The following is a 15,371-nucleotide window of genomic DNA, read 5'->3' on the forward strand; positions in this document are numbered from 1 at the left end:
GGGCAGAGCATCTCCCGCATCCCACACGGGCAAGAAGAGTTTTCAGTCGCCATCGTCAGCCAGACGGTTGCCACCCTCCAGCCACCGGCACGCGGCCGGTAACACCGGTAAATCCCAACAGAGTGTTTTTTATTCTTCCGAGCAGACCCTGAGCACTCAGGGAAGAGGACGGTCACAGAGCCGCCTTTCCACCTCCTGAGTGCCAGACCCAGCCTAAACTGATGGCTCAGCGTTGTTTTCAGCTTCAGCCTAGACCTTACCCCAGACTTTACCCCAGCAGGAATAAGCCTCACTGGGACAGAAGACTCAGAAGCGATGTGGGTACCCCCCACCCACCCCAGGAAACAATCCCCACGTGGAAGCACCTTCACGCGCAATTCGGCAACGCTTGGGGCTGAGTTAGTTCAAGAAAGCAAACGGGTTGGATTACCAGGACGAACGCGAGGTCACACGGAAGAATCTCAACAACTCAGGCACCCGCACCAGCGCCCAGCATCCAAACCCCCGACGTCCCCACGTTGTCCCCAGGGGCCCCCCAGCGCCACGGCCAGCTTAGAGCAAAGGTGCTCCAAGCAGCTCTGCCACCATCTTGGTCCTTCCAAACCGCGCTGCGCCGTAATTTATGTATTAAAAACTATTCCATCGGCGGAATAAAAAGCTGTTTAAAGCCCCGTTCTGCTGGGCTCAGGGAGCAGAAACGGCGTTTACGTGCGCTGAGGAGGCGAGGTCCAACTTACCTGACCGGGCTCCGCTCCTGCTCCTCCAAAGCCACTTTTGCACCCCTGAATTGCACGATTCCCCTCGCACGCTTAAAACCACTCCGAGCCCACAAGCAACCCGCAAGGTTTCACACCGTTTGGCTCCTCGTCTGGAGCCAGCCGGTGCCGTGGGATGAAATCGGGTGTCTAGGGGCTGCCGAGAGCCCGGCACATCCACCGCTCCGACGTCTTCGCTTCCATCTAGGCTGAATACAAACCAACATCTACGTCGTAAAATGCATTTCAACACAGCACACACAAAATGGCTGGCTCCCAAGACGAGCATTTCCATACAATACTATAAAAAGGATAATAACCTAAAAAGGTAATTATGACTTAACGGCTCGGCAGTCTGAAGAGAGATCTGCAAGAACACTGATGCAAAAGGGAGGGGGGGGGAACAACAACCACACCACAAAAAAAACCAACCCACTATCGAATAAAAACGTGCTGCTCTTTGAATCCTGATGCTACGGATTGTAAGTTGTCAAGAAATACTACGCTGGGCTCGGATTATTGTGTGAGCTGCAAAGAGAAATACTACGCTACAGCCCTGTGGAGGAATTTTTATGCAGGTAAGAAAGAAAATACGTAGGGCCTATCGCGGAGATTTTATCAAGAGTGGAACGTGCACGAGGCTTTAAAGAAACACACAGTCCTAAATACAGCCTTAACAAAGGGAAAAGAGCTGACAGAGTCTTTAAAAAAAAAAATTCACCGAGCGTAAAAGGAGAGTCATTCATAAATCGGGGGGTTAAGCAAGGCTTCTCCCTGCCGTTCAGATGCACGAGAGGGGAATTAAAAAAAAAAAGAAAAAGAAAGACAAAGGAAATATTTTAGAAGACAAACCGCCAGGCTAGTTTTCGACAGGATCGTGGAGCTGTCTCTCGGTTGCAGCAGACCGTAAATTCTTACGGTCATTTCGGCGCAAACTCATTAAACAGTTCTGCTGTTTCCCCTTCCCATCGCCAGCTCCGAGCGATGGATGGGAGACACCGGCGTGTGTTGTCCCCCCCCCCCTCCTCCCCGACAGCCCCACTCCCCACCCGGCTTCATGCACCTTCCCCGACCAAAGCAGAACCCCGGCCAGACAGCAAATTAATCAACAAACAGATTAAATATTCGCCCGCGATTCTAAAAGCACCACGTTGAGTACAGACACATCCCAACTTCCAAACCGACTCGTCTCGCTGGATAAAACGCCCGTGGCTGCAGCCGGGGGGGGGCTGCACAGCTCGAGAAACACAACCCCGAGACCCCCCCAAGCCTAAATCGGGGCTCGGGGCAGCCCTGGGGTTTTGCAGCGCCGGGTCAAGTTTTTGCACAGTACGAACCTAAACAGTGGGGAGCAGGCAGTGGGCAGAAATAGTGCTTCTTTCCCTCTCCTCACCCCCCCCTACTCCTAAGTTTGCATTTTTTAGCGAAGTTAATTTATTAGGAGGAGGCAACCGTGGCTGCTGCATCCAGCGCGACGGAGCTTACACCTTACCCCGTGAAATCATTTTCAGGTGGTGGCAGATGGGGAGAGGGGAAAGGTTAAAAATAAATAAAATTTAAAAAAAAAAAAAAAAAAAAAAGCTGCTTTTTGTCCCTCAGTGGGGAAGGGGGAAAAAAAAAAAATAAATATATAAAAACACTCCTCCTGCTTCACGGGGAATTTTGGCTGCGAACACAGGCTTTGGGTAAAGCCAGCCGGAAAACGCTTCCCCAAACTGACGAAGCGGTCAGTTAGAAGAAAAAAAATAAAACGATGCTACTACTACTACTAAAGGAGAAGGGGGCAAGGGGAACGTCGGCCTCCATCCTCCTCCGCCTCTCCTCGCCATCCGTCAGGGGCTGAGCGAGCCGGGGATGACGCAGGCTTCCTTATATAATGCGCCGCGATTTCCTCGACTGCGGGCCCTGCCTTTGTGCGCGCCGCACGCTCCTGCGCGCTGGCCACCAGCCACGCGCCCGTCAGCTGGCGGCCGCCCTGCACGGGCAAGCCAGGGGAAATTAAAATTCTAAAATTAAAAATAAATAAATAAATAAATAAAGAAAAAATTTAAAAAGAAAGGGGTTTGGGGGAGGTGTGTCGTGCTATCGAAGCGTCAGCGCTACAGACAAAAGACAAAAAATTATTAATTTTTTTTTTTTTTTTTTTTTTTTTAATATCCCAAATCGGTCTCAAAGCAGTTGGATTTAGGCATTCCGGCAGCATAGCGATGGTAGGAGCTTGGGAGGGGGGTTTAGGGAGGGGGGAGAAGGGGGAAAGGAACCACTCCACCAGCAAATACAAGCAACAGTGCTAGTTTTCTCCTTAAAATATTGTGTCAAGACATTACATTTAGCTGCCAAACTCATGTTTAAAAAATTAAAAAAATAAAAAGAGAGAGAAAAAGCAGATCTGATAATCCATAAAGAGCCTTTTGTCTGGTTTTTTTTTTTAAAAAAAAAAAAAAAAATAAAAAGGACAGTCTAAAGAATACTTACAGGTACAATATTCCTGCTGCCTCCTTTAGTTGTCAAGAAAATTAAGGAGAAAAGAAGGGGGGACGGGAGAGCCGGGGAGCGGGGACGGCAGAGCGGGAAGGGGGGAGAGGAGGGCGAGGAAGAGCCAAGGTTTTTTTTACGAGGAGCCCTCTCGGAAGAGCATGGGCGGCCCCGCGTGCCATCCCCCTCCAGGGACCTGCAGAAACCCTGTCTCAAAACGGGCACTTCCCTGCCAATCATGCGCTGTACTGTTATATTAAACAAAAGAAAAGGGGGATGCTTACTTTTACCCATGATGCCTCGCGGGGCAGGGAAAAAGAGGAAAAAAAAAAAAAAAAAGAGGAGAGAGAGGAAAAAAAAAAAAAAAAACCAGTTGCAGCCGGTTTGTAACCTCAGGACATGGAATTATCTCTTAATTTTTTTTTTTTTTTTTTTTTTTTTTTTTTTTTTTAAAGTGGGTTGTGGTATAAGAGTCAGTTGGCTGCCGCCCCCTCCCTCCCCCCGGCCGCCAGCAGCCCCTGGCCCCCCGCCAAACTTTGTCTTCATTCATGAGAGCTCCTTTCCTCTGATGGTATTTTAACTGTTTCGCTCCTGAAAACGACGCTCGGGTCCCCTCGCTGAGCTGACGGATGTGGGTCTTTGCTCCCTCCCACCTCAACCAAAAAAAAAAAAAAAAAACCAACCCCAAAAAAAAACTCAACCCACACCCCCTGGGTGTCAGAGCATCCTCCCCCCATGGCTGCGGGGATGGGGCGAGGGCGGAGCGGAGCGACCCTGGACACCTGGTTTCAAACAGCCGGGGTGGTTTGGAAGATGCCCGTTGGCCCGTTGAGGGAGAGGTCGGTGTCTCATCTCCCCTCCTTTTGTCAGGGAGGAAGGATCCGGCAGGATTTGGGGGTGCTGGAGGGGGCACCGTGGCACCGGCCTCCAGCCAAGAGCCAAAACCTCAGCTTGAGCCGTTTTAGCCCAAATTTCAGAGAGGGAACGATCCCCGCGGCTCCTGGCCCTGCGGCGAGGAAGAGGATGCCCTGAAGTCTGGAGGTGGAAGCAAGCAAGACAAAACCGGGGAGGAACCGGCAGGAAGGATGACGGGGGACGAGTTTGAGGCCTCGTTAAGGAATTAACGGGCATTTTGAGCGTCCGCCACACCGAGCGGCTCCTCCGAAAGCAACGAGGCCGGAAGCGATGCACGTTCCTCTCAGGCCAGCTCCGCTGAGCCCATCGGCTTTTTGTAAAACTGGAATTATCAAATTCGGGTTTTATTTCTGCCAAAAGCAGAAATAAAACCACTGTTCCCCTCGTCTTTGCAAGCCGGAGCAGATGAACCTGAGGGACGAAGAGCCCGACGTGAAAGCGAAGCGGAGCTGGGCTGCCCACACCAACCCTACCCAAAGCTCTGCTGCTACGGGTCCAGAAACAGGTTAAAAAGCTTGGAACTGACTTTTTTGAATGACCGTATCCTTTCCCCAAGATCCCTCCGGTATATTTTATCACGTATTATTTATATTTCCAATATATTTTACCATTTAAAGTTCCTATGCAAAAGGAAAGGCTACGGCTCACCCACCTCCTTTACTGGGACCAGTCTGGTCTAAATTCCTTCCATTAATGAGTCATTTCAAGCGTTTTCCAAAGCTGGTAAACGGAGAGATTACCCCAAACCCCAGCACAAACCCAGCTTTGCCAACCACGGAACGGGAATCGGCGTCTCAAGGGTTCAGATGAAAACAGTTGGTGTGACCAGGCGGCTGAAATAACTGATGAAACGGGAACCTTCCATTTTGGGTTGCAAATCACAAAATGGTGCTAATCAAAGGTTAACAAGAGCGCTAGCGTCAATTTGGAGAGACTCCCTGCATGTAATTAGTATTAGTACTACACTTCATGTATTTGTGGAACGAGCAGAAGTGACCGACTTACAAATGACATCTTTTTTCAAGATAGCGCACACAGGTTTCACTGGTGTTACACGCCGAAAGCATTATCAAATCATCTGCTAAAAATAAAGCTATTACACAGCGCACAAATAACCATGTAATCTATAATACCCAGTAACTATCATGTATTTAGTCAACCTATGGGCTGCAGAGAATCTGGTAATTAAGCAGAGTTTCAATGCCACTCCAAGCACTGGTACTACCCGAGTTTGCTTTTATTAGATAAAATGGAACAATTTCGTTTACAAAGGGGGAAATAACTAATTAGGCTTTAATTACATGGTAGTTACCATAGATTTATAAACTAATGAGGTGGTGGTTGAGCCCCAATAAGATTGATTTCCAGGCTGCATCCACCAAAAAGGCGCAGAGCGAGTGGCGGGTCACGGGACAACAAAGAGAAGCGTGGGGTGAGAATTTGAGAATTTTTTTTTTTTTTTTTTTTTTTGGTAGGAGAAAGCCCGAGCGCATCACAGCTAAGGCAGCTTCTGAAATCCTGAGACTCTGCTTGAAGAAATGATGGGTTTTAGGGTCTCGGGGGGGGGGGGGGGGGGGGGGGGGAAAAGGTGCCACATCCAGAAAACTCTCTTCCCTACGGCACGAAGGCGCCGCGGGGGGCGGGCGCAGCCCCTCTCCGTTTAAAAGCCACAACTGAGATGTTTTTGCTGACAGTCGCTCAACATTCGTGCCTAAGCAACGTGTGGGGTCTCCACAGCTGAACTTCAGTTTCCCAACACCGGGTCCACGTAGGATGCTCAGTGCAGACCCAGCCTGTACACTGGTACTCACTGGTATTTACTGGTACTCACTGGTATTCGCCTCCCCGGGCGTCACAGGGAGATGCCGCCCAGCCTTGCAGGTTGTAATTCCTTCACTGTGTCATGGAGAAACACCAACTGCTATCAAGGAGGAGACAGCCCCACCTGAAATGGTTCTCTCAAGGGAAATCTCCATCCCACACCTCTTTACCTGACCTCCCCATCGACGTCAGCCCACCACGGCAAAAAGTTTCTTCGGCGTTTTTCTCTGCCCTCAGCCATTTCCATTCTCTGATTTTTTTTTTTTATTTTTTTTTTTGGGACCGTTTCACGCTTTTTCTATGCTCCCCATCTTCCTCCAGACCTTTCATCCTTGTTTTAAGGCATGCGGCGATTCGGCAGAGATTAAACTTGTTTCCAACAAATTAGGGGTGGTTGAAGATACCTTACATCTCTCCTCCTGCCCTGTCCTTTATCCCGCTGTTGCAAGGCTTCTGAAAGATCTTTATGGCCAGGATGGGGAAAGGTATTGGTAAAACATCACTGGACTGTTCATTTAATTGAATTTTAGGGTCCTTTCATAAGGACCCATCCTCTGGGTGCTTCTATTTCCAGTATGAAAAGGCCTTTGACGAAGTCTGCAAAAGTGCTAACAATAGCTGCTTTTATGCGGCTCTGTTTCCCGAACCCAATTCATTATCTGCAGGTGATCCATCGCTGAGAAATCTCTCCCCATTCCCGTCGGCTCTGCTGGGTGATTAGCCCACAAGTCCCCATCTTCTCTTCATTTATGCTTTTACAGCCATTCTTATATATAATACACAAAGGATGGGTGGCAAGGGTCTCTAGGGCGGCAAACCTTCAAGCTTTCCCAGGTAACTAATCAGGAAAGTAAGAAAGAAGCGGCCAACCAGAAAAGTAGGATGCGATCGCCTGGAGTTAATTTATTGGGACGAAATATTTGGAAAGTTTGAATTCTAAAGTCACTTGTTGAAGGACTAACACAGTGTGGTACCCAAGTAACGGCAGGGTGAGATTGAGCCCGTGATCCGACCCCCACACCCTGGGGTCCAGGAAACAACGACGGTGCCACAACCCCAAAATAAGCAACAAAACGGGGTGATGCTTCCGACACCGAGGACGAGCGATGAATCCATCGCACCCAACCGTGCGGGAGAAGGGTGTAAGAGCTGAAGAGCAGAGGGTGGGTTTGAGGGTAGAGGTTGGTAACGAGGGGGAGCCCGGAAGACTCCCCACACTCGGCGTGAAGATGGCAGGAAGGCTGAATTCACACACAGCCAACGGGTATGAAGTTATGACAAGATGAAAGCCCACGATCCAAAGAGCAGGAAATGTCACAACAGTTGTTGGGGGTGGGGAAAAAGATTTCATTATAATACTTGTACTGAATTTTAAATTCAGCCAGAACTAAACATCCAACGACTGCCGGTGGTGGTCTAAATATAAGAATAGGAATAAAGTCAGGAATTCTAAGCAATCGTAGCACTGAAGGACGGGGACGCGGGCAGCATCACTCCTCAGTGTTGCCCAAATCCTGCATCGAATTCCCAGGTGAGACTCCACGAGGAGCTGAAGGTCAGGATACGGACTTGCATCCATGCTGCCAGTATTTCAACTCAAGACATCCAAGACCAAGAACTGTCTCCTAATCATTTTTCTTAAAAAGAAAAACCAGCCCCACGGACTGTCACAGAACCATCGCGGTTGGAAAAGACCTTCAAGATCACCTAGTCCAACCATTAAGCTAACGTGGAGAGTTCTCAACTCCATCTACCAACCACACTGCTCTTCACCAGCGGGTCTCCACCCCAGCAGGGCCCCAACCGGGCAGTTTCCTGCAACAAAGCGAGCGATGGGCACCGGGTGGGTTTCACCAGGACTCAGCTCTTCCCTCGTTGCTTATTCCCCACCCGCGCTGTCCTTGGGTTACACATCTGTCAGCCGAGCTGCCTCTTCTCCTCCAAAACCAGAGGGGTTCCTGGATCAAATCCCCTCCTCTTCAAGTTTTTTTGGACTTTCTTCCCTTCCTTCTCGTTAGCTAATAGCACGCAGATGATTGCCATCATCATAACAAAGCTTCAGACTAACAACAAGTACTTTGAAAAATATTTTGGTGAAACTGGAAGATGATCCCATGAGGGAAGGAATGATTCTTTTTTTATTTTTTTTTTTTTTTTTAATTTGCCATTCAATAAGACTTCAAAGCCTGCTAATCTCAAAGCAAAGGAACTGGTTAACAAGGTTTCACCAGCAAATTCACATAAAGCAGAACAACATTCACCAGGAAAAGGTGCCAGCACCGCCTCAGCATAATTAATTTATTCCATTTTCTAGGGGCCAGGCCCAACCAGCATCACCCCGCTACCTAAATTCAGTCCAGGCCTGGGGTTAACCCGCCTGAACTGATCGATTCTCTCTAACACACCACCCAGCCAAGGCTCAGGTCTGTCCTCTGACTGATCTCCTTGGAATTTTGCACTACGGCGCCAAGATTAGCTCCTCTCCCTCACTTTTAACAGCGATTTGCACAGAGCGCTCACCAGCCACGACACCACCGACTAGCTGCAAGGTGTTATTTTCATCCCGGCGCTATCCTGCTGGAAAGCTGAGGGACAGCAGCCCTATTTCCATCCTCACCACAGAGCGTGGGAAGCTAACCATGTCCAGCAGCTGCCACCTTCCCAGTCCAGTTGTTTTCAGCGCTGAAAAAAACAGCGAGCGGCACTTTGGGTCCAATGTATTTGGGAGCAGCGGGCTAAATGAGAGTAAAGCAAGTCCAATGGACGTAAAAACGCCTGCGTGAGAGCAAATCAACAAAAAAAAAAAATCCATATGGGGAAGAGAAAGGAAGGAGCCCACGGGCTGCTGGTGGTCCAACCAAACCCCGCTGGCGAGCTGTCGTGAAAAAGGGCTCACTGGCACAGCAAGAAAACACCCGAAGCTGCCATATGGTGCCCAGCAATTTATTAAGACATCCTTGATGGCTTGCAGCAAGCTTCCCGACCCGTCGTTCCTTCGATTTATCCAAATCTCAGTGAAACAGGCTGACTAAAATACAGCTGAGCCCAGAAGGGAGGTTATTTTAAAACGGTATTGCTAAAGAGATCGGGATCTGAGCTGCCGTTAAAACCATTCCTTTTAAAACCAAGCCTATCGGCATCTTGCCTCTATTTCAGCGGCCACGTGCGTTGTTCCAGGGCTACCGAAACCTCAGCTTAATTCCAGCTCGGCCAGCCCCAGTACAGTTACGTTAAACCAGAGTCTCCAAATTGAGAGGGGAGACTCCGGCCACGGGCACCAAAGCGCCGCTTGCTTCCGCGTGGCCGCCGGTTTGTTGAAATTGTTTCAGGGATTGAAACAATAAGCTATTGAAATGCCAAATCGGACTCACGCTGCACTAGTAGGTATTTGAAATTGTCAGGTCTCCAAGATTAAATTAGAATCAGGGACTTTAATAAGAAGCAAGTTAAGGAGTGATTCATAGAAGGGGAAAATGCATTAGGTTTGGGCTTATTCGACAACAAGGGACTATTACCAAGCAACCATTTTGAAAGTCTGAAAGTCTGCATCTGTCTGATTTCCTTTCACTCAAAATTCCCTTTCAAAAAAAAAAAAAAAAAAAAAATCTAAAGAGCATCCTCTCTTGGCTGGTGACAAAGGTAAGTCAGACTGCTGATAGCTCCAGACACAGGAGCAGCATCTCTACCCCACACATCAGTCGCCCACGCCGGGTCATCGCTACAAACCACCATCTAAAAGGTTGTGTTAAACTGGGAGCAAACTGGGAGCGGCTCAGCTGATGCCCACGTTTCCAGGTACTCCCCGGTCTAAGCGCTGACGCGGCCCTTCGCTCGGCCACCTCGCTAAGACAGCGCTCCAACCTCAACAAATACTTCACAGAATAAATCTTAAAACTCCCTGCGATTCCGTAGCAAGTCAGGCAGCGTAAGGGACAAGCTGGTTTTCCATTCGATACCTCAGCCCCTGAGAAACGTGGGTAGTTGCTGGGGTGCAGATGGACAGACTCCACCTGTAGATGCTTGTGAAGACGGTGCAGTTGCCTTAACTTTACCCAGTTTGTGTCTGGGTATACACCTGCAGCCCTCAGCAACTAACTGGGAAAGCAAAAATATATAAAGAAATATCTGTGTATCTATATATCTATCTATACGGATATAAAAGAACGATTTTTAAAATGTCAAAGTGTTTACATTTAAACTCCAGATTACAAAAACAAACCCCAAAACATTATGATTGGCAAAATATATGAAGCTTTTGAGATAATGTCCTGCCCCCTCCCTCCCTCAGCTCCTCTCAGCAGTGAGGAGTTTCAGCTCTTTTGTCTTTTCAGGGACTAAGTTAATTTTATTCTACTCAAACAGTGACTCTGCTGCAGACAAAAGGAAAAATGAAGACCCACTGCAGTGAAACAAGTTTTATAATTCATTAAAGTGAATTATCTTTCTTCTCCTACAAACTGCGTTAGGCAGTCGAGGGAAAAAAAAAAAAAAAAAGACAAGCAAACTGTTAAACCCAGAACTTGTCAGCAGCAAAAAAACCTCGTCAGCAGAGGATTCCAGGTTATCCATCTCCCTGAACGTCTCCCCTGCTCCTCGAAGGCGGCGCAGAGCGAGATCCCGCCCGCAAACGGGACGGCGCTGGGAAACCTCCTCACACGGGCTGGAGGAGACCGGGGAGCACCTCACCGAGGTGAAGATTTTGGGGGGAAATCGGGTAGATTTAGTCTCCGACGAGAGGCATTTCAGGAGGACACATCCTCCTTCCTCGCTGGGAGCTTGAAGAAACACGCTTCCATCTGTTTCTTTGCTGTAGGGACGCGACCAAAAGGTCTTTGTGCTTGGCAGAAGGGGGATGAAGAGCCTGATCCCAACACTTGAGCTCAGCTCAGCAGCAAGGAGAGGTTCCTTTCCTTTGAAATCCCGTTTCCGTAGCTCGCATCCTGGGATGAGGAGGGACCCACCCGTCTGCTCCCCAGGGAAACCCCAGTCATCCGGGACCCCAACATCAGGCCCGGAAAGATTTGGTGAGGAAAGACACCGCACGCAGAAGGGTTTCTGTTCCCTGCAAACACTTATCTTTACGCAGGTTTGGGGATCAAGATCCTGTTTCTGGCCTCCGATACTGAACCAGAGCATGAAGTGGAACGGAAGATAAAAGTCTCGAAGCGTTTTGTCTCCGCGTATCGAAGCGGGCAGCTGCTCCGCTCCCAGGAACGGGCAGGGCATCGCCCAAGGCCGCAGGGCTGGGAGACGGGAAACGGGCAGGAAGCTGCAGCATCCCCTTCCCGAGATGGGTTTTGCTTAGGTCTAACCCCCAAAAAAACAGAATTCTTGCGTTTATTTCCTGAGATTCAGTGAAAACGAGGCCTAAATCCAAGACACTCTGGGAAAATACAACGATTGGCTTCAGGCGGTTTGAGCTCACACTCACAATTTGCCCCAGAAGCCCAAGTCTAGCAGCACCTCAACCACCCACCCTCCAGGACCCCCAAACTGGGTGTTTTAAGGCATTTTCACCCCTTCCATTGAACCGAAGGGCACGCGGCCACAAGTTATTTTTATGATTAGCCCCGCCTGGCCCCCGCGCAGCCGTAGCGAGCTGCTATTTTGGCGCAGGCGCCCGAGAGGCACCGGCAGCCGGCAGGGCACGCCGGGAGAGCGCATGCACCCGACGGCACCCTTTGCATATTCAACAGCAGCCAGCTTTGCCTTTAAAAGAACCAGGCATGAAAAATTTACGCAGGAAAAGAACCGCTACGAGAGCACCAACTGCTGCGACAAAAACCAATAAACGGGAGGAAACGCGCGGCTCAGGGCAGATCCTCCAGCACCTCCGAATGCAACAGGACACTTTTCCTCCTTCCTCGCTGCGCCGCGGGACGGGAGGAGACACAGCCCATTGCAGCCCAAACCATGAATTTCTCTGGTTTTAGCTTTCTGTCACCACCTTAACGGTGTTTTAACGTCTGTCTCTCGCCTCTCACGACTCTTTCCATCATCCTCCTCCGACCTCGAGGAACCAGGCAGGGCTTGTAAGCAAGGGCTGCCTCTAATCTACCATCAGGACTCTAAAATTGGACAATTTCAGGGTTCAACCCAAAAATACGCGCTCAAACCTGAGCAGTAGCACCCTCCACCCAGCGAGGGCCTGTTAAGCCATCCCGGCACGTGCACGGCTCCAGTGTTGGTACAACCTACCTGGAAAAAAAAAAAAAACAAACCAACCTCCTGCCGCCGCCGCGACGCCAAAAAACTTTGACGAAGGATGAAACAAAATGGATGCAGCTTGGCAGGACCGACGTGCAGTGGTCGCGTCAAGGCTCCACAGGGAAAAAAAAAAAAGCCCCCGAGGCTCTTTATAGACTCCTCCGCGCCGGTCCTCGGTCTAATTTTAGAGAGGAGGCCTGGAAGCGCCTCTCCTCACACCCTCCAAATTCCAAATGCTGGTGCTGGTCTTCAGAAGGATTTCAGGCATATTCTGGATACCGCTATCACAAATAACCGGATAATATTCCACGCTCAAGGGGCAGAGTTTCAAAACTAATCGTGCTCCGAAGTTTAGCGTTATCCCCCTTTTCTCAAGAAGTCTTAAAGAATTCCGTCTTCGCGAGGGCTGAGAGCGAGCCGTTAGAAGCGATACGCCACGTTTATGTGAAAAAAATCACAATTTAAAGAAAAAGAATAAATCCCAGCACTGTCGCCTCTTCCCTGACCCGCTTCCCATGGATGGAGACGAGCTTTAAGGCCTGAGCTTGACAAACCTGAAAACATCCGACCTGAGATAATCGCCCACCCTGGTTTTGCAGAAAACAAGACCATAAGGAGGGAACCAATTAGGCACAACCGGGAAGCCCCTGCACCTTGGGGCAGCGTTATCAGCCAACGGGATGGGGCTCTGCTTGAAAACACGGCTTTGTTTTGTTGAAGTTGTACCTGGAGTTGTTAAAACAAACGGAAAGAGAACCTCGCTCTTGTGTTCATTATGCAGAGTTTATTGGCCCAGTGATGCGGGTCACAAAAAACTCTGAAACTCCTTCGTTTTTTCTAGATTCCATTAAAAAAAAAAAAAAAAATCCTAACGCCACGCTTTAAGATTTTGAGCATCTGAAGGGGAGAGAGCAAAGAGCAAGGAATGTTTCCAAGGGAATACGTACGAGATGAAAAAGCTGCCCAGATCAAGGATGAGACCCGCGATGCCCAAACAAACCCCCCCCCCCACGCCTGGGGGTCCCCGAGTCCCAGCTGCCCTCTCCAACCCCCCTGAAGCGGAGCCACGTCCATCGCTGGACCAGGCACCACCACGACGCCGGGACGGCCTCCATCCTCCGTCCAATTAACCCAGGAAATAATTTCTCTCCCAATGAGGTTTGGCGCATGAAGACAGCGGGGTGCCAAGGCCGGTTTCCAGTTTAGCTGGAGTCCGGGAAGGAGTGGGAAAGCTCGGGATGCTGCACCCAGCTGGGGAAAGGCAGCATCAGCCTCGACCGCTCCAGAGAGCTGGAAAGGGCCAGGACACCACCAGGTATGGAGCTCCACTTTAAGGCTAGCTCAACTTGAAGCCCGTTCATTTCCAGCTTTAACTAAAAAAAAAAAAATAATAAAAAGGCAGAGAAACAAGAAGCACTGCACATCCACAGGCCACAAAGCTTTGCCACCCACCCCAACGACACCGCGGGCAAGCTGGGCTGCGCGAGCTCCCGAACCATCACAGCGGGCAGGTCGATGCCTTCATCAAAGTCCCAGTTTCAGAGTAACGCTCTTTGAAGAGGAAAAGAATAATTTATTTTTTTTTTAAAAAAAAATCTCTTTTTCAAATGACCCAGATAAGCATTTCAACTCCAGCTCTCACAGCAAGTACGTGCCACGGCAAAATGAGCCTCTCCCTGGGCAGATGGTCCACCGGGACACGTGCGAGCACAGCTCCTCGCTTTGCCACGGAAAAACCTCCTGAAGAAAGCGCAGCTGAGACAGAGAATATTTGCGATTTTTTTTTAATTTTTTTTTTTTTAAAAATAGCCAATTTACCTGAAATCCCAAAACCAAGAGAAACGCCTCGAAGTCTATCCCTACCAGTGAAAGAGAGAAACACGGGCTCCTCGCAACATCGCACTTCCCAGGCCCCGTCGCTTGGTGCATCACCCCGAGATGCGGCAAACTAAGTTACGGAACAGCGACAGATCATCCCACGTGTTTTTAAAAAAAACAAACAAAAAAAAAACCAACAACCAACCTGCGGAATAACCTACATGCAACGAAATAAGTCGCAGCAAACGAAACACCGGCCGTCTGTAACCACCTCGAGCTTAAGGAGCAGAAATCCACGAGTCCCTGCGCAAAACCCAAAGCGGCGGCTTTTCCCGGAGGGATGGCCCGTGGCACCGAGGGCCCACGGAAGGCAAGGGATCCCCAAAGCCCCTCCACACCCCACCTGCCCACGGGGAAGCGCCGGCGAGGCCTCGGCACATCAGCTCCACGTCCAAATAAGTTTGTTCTCCATCTTCCAGCGGTCGACCCAACGCTATAAAACTGCAGCGGCATGTGGCACGGCCTGATAGGTTGAATTTCTGCGCGCGAGGTGGATAGCTTTACATGGGGATTAGATTTATAGCCAATCTCTTTTTTTTTTTTTTTTTTTAAACAGAAACATTTTGCTGTTGTGCCTCGGAACAAACACGATGCAGAGCGTTTGGTGCTCCCACACCAACAGCTTTAAACATCGCCCGAACCAAAGGCCCCTTTAAAAAAAAGAAAAATCGCTCTCCACGGGGTAATACGCTGGGTTGTAAAGAGAAAAAATAAAAACACAAAAAGGAGGGGATTTTTTTTTTTTTTTTTTTTTTTTTGCTTTTTGTTCTCCCACATCCCCAGTTCTAGTTATTGCCCAAATGTTTGAAAAATCAGCGATTCCTACGAGCAAGAGGACTCCAAGCTGGGATGCGCGAGGTCACTCACCAGACAAAGGCTCCCAAAAAAAAAGGGGTGAGTTGTCCCACGTGCAGCCCCCAAACCCGCCCCCCCTTCCAATACCAGGGTCCAGGGAGTAGCCTGACGTTGGGTGAGGAGGCCCAAAGCGCAGAGAACTGTCAGTTAACAGGGAAATAATTACAAAAAGAAGGTTCAGTGGTTGTTTTTTCTTAAACGCTGAAGGGACTAGCGAGCACTGGAAGCGGCTCAGTGAATGAATCCGGGAAGCTCCTATTTAAACCCCCCTGCATCTTGCGAGCGGTTGATCACGAGCCCCGCACCGCTCCCTCGGAAGAAAACATTGGCAGAAAAGCCACTTTCAAGAGCATCTTAAGTTTAATTAACTCCGCCGAGTAGATATTTCTGCTCTCCCCCTCCCTGAAACGTTGGAAAAGAGGCAGCGATCGCCCTCCCCGCCGCGCCGGAGCAGTCGGGAACGCA

General features: G+C 49.5%; 1 protein-coding gene across 2 annotated transcripts in view; it reads right to left on the minus strand.

Moving 5' to 3' along the window:
* Positions 1-15,371, minus strand: part of GATAD2B (GATA zinc finger domain containing 2B) — a 42,269-nt gene that overhangs the window by 24,105 nt on the left and 2,793 nt on the right. Inside the window, exon 1 of one of the 2 annotated variants that reach the window (XM_074929099.1) lies at positions 3,231-3,439. The exons of the other annotated variant lie outside the window; for it this stretch is intronic. The gene's annotated coding sequence lies outside the window, so the exon portion shown is untranslated. Of the gene's footprint in view, positions 1-3,230; positions 3,440-15,371 lie in introns of those variants that run through there. 2 annotated transcript variants of the gene reach the window in all.

This window comes from Athene noctua, chromosome 29, assembly GCF_965140245.1.
Source record: "Athene noctua chromosome 29, bAthNoc1.hap1.1, whole genome shotgun sequence".
Taxonomy (NCBI): Eukaryota; Metazoa; Chordata; class Aves; order Strigiformes; family Strigidae; genus Athene; species Athene noctua.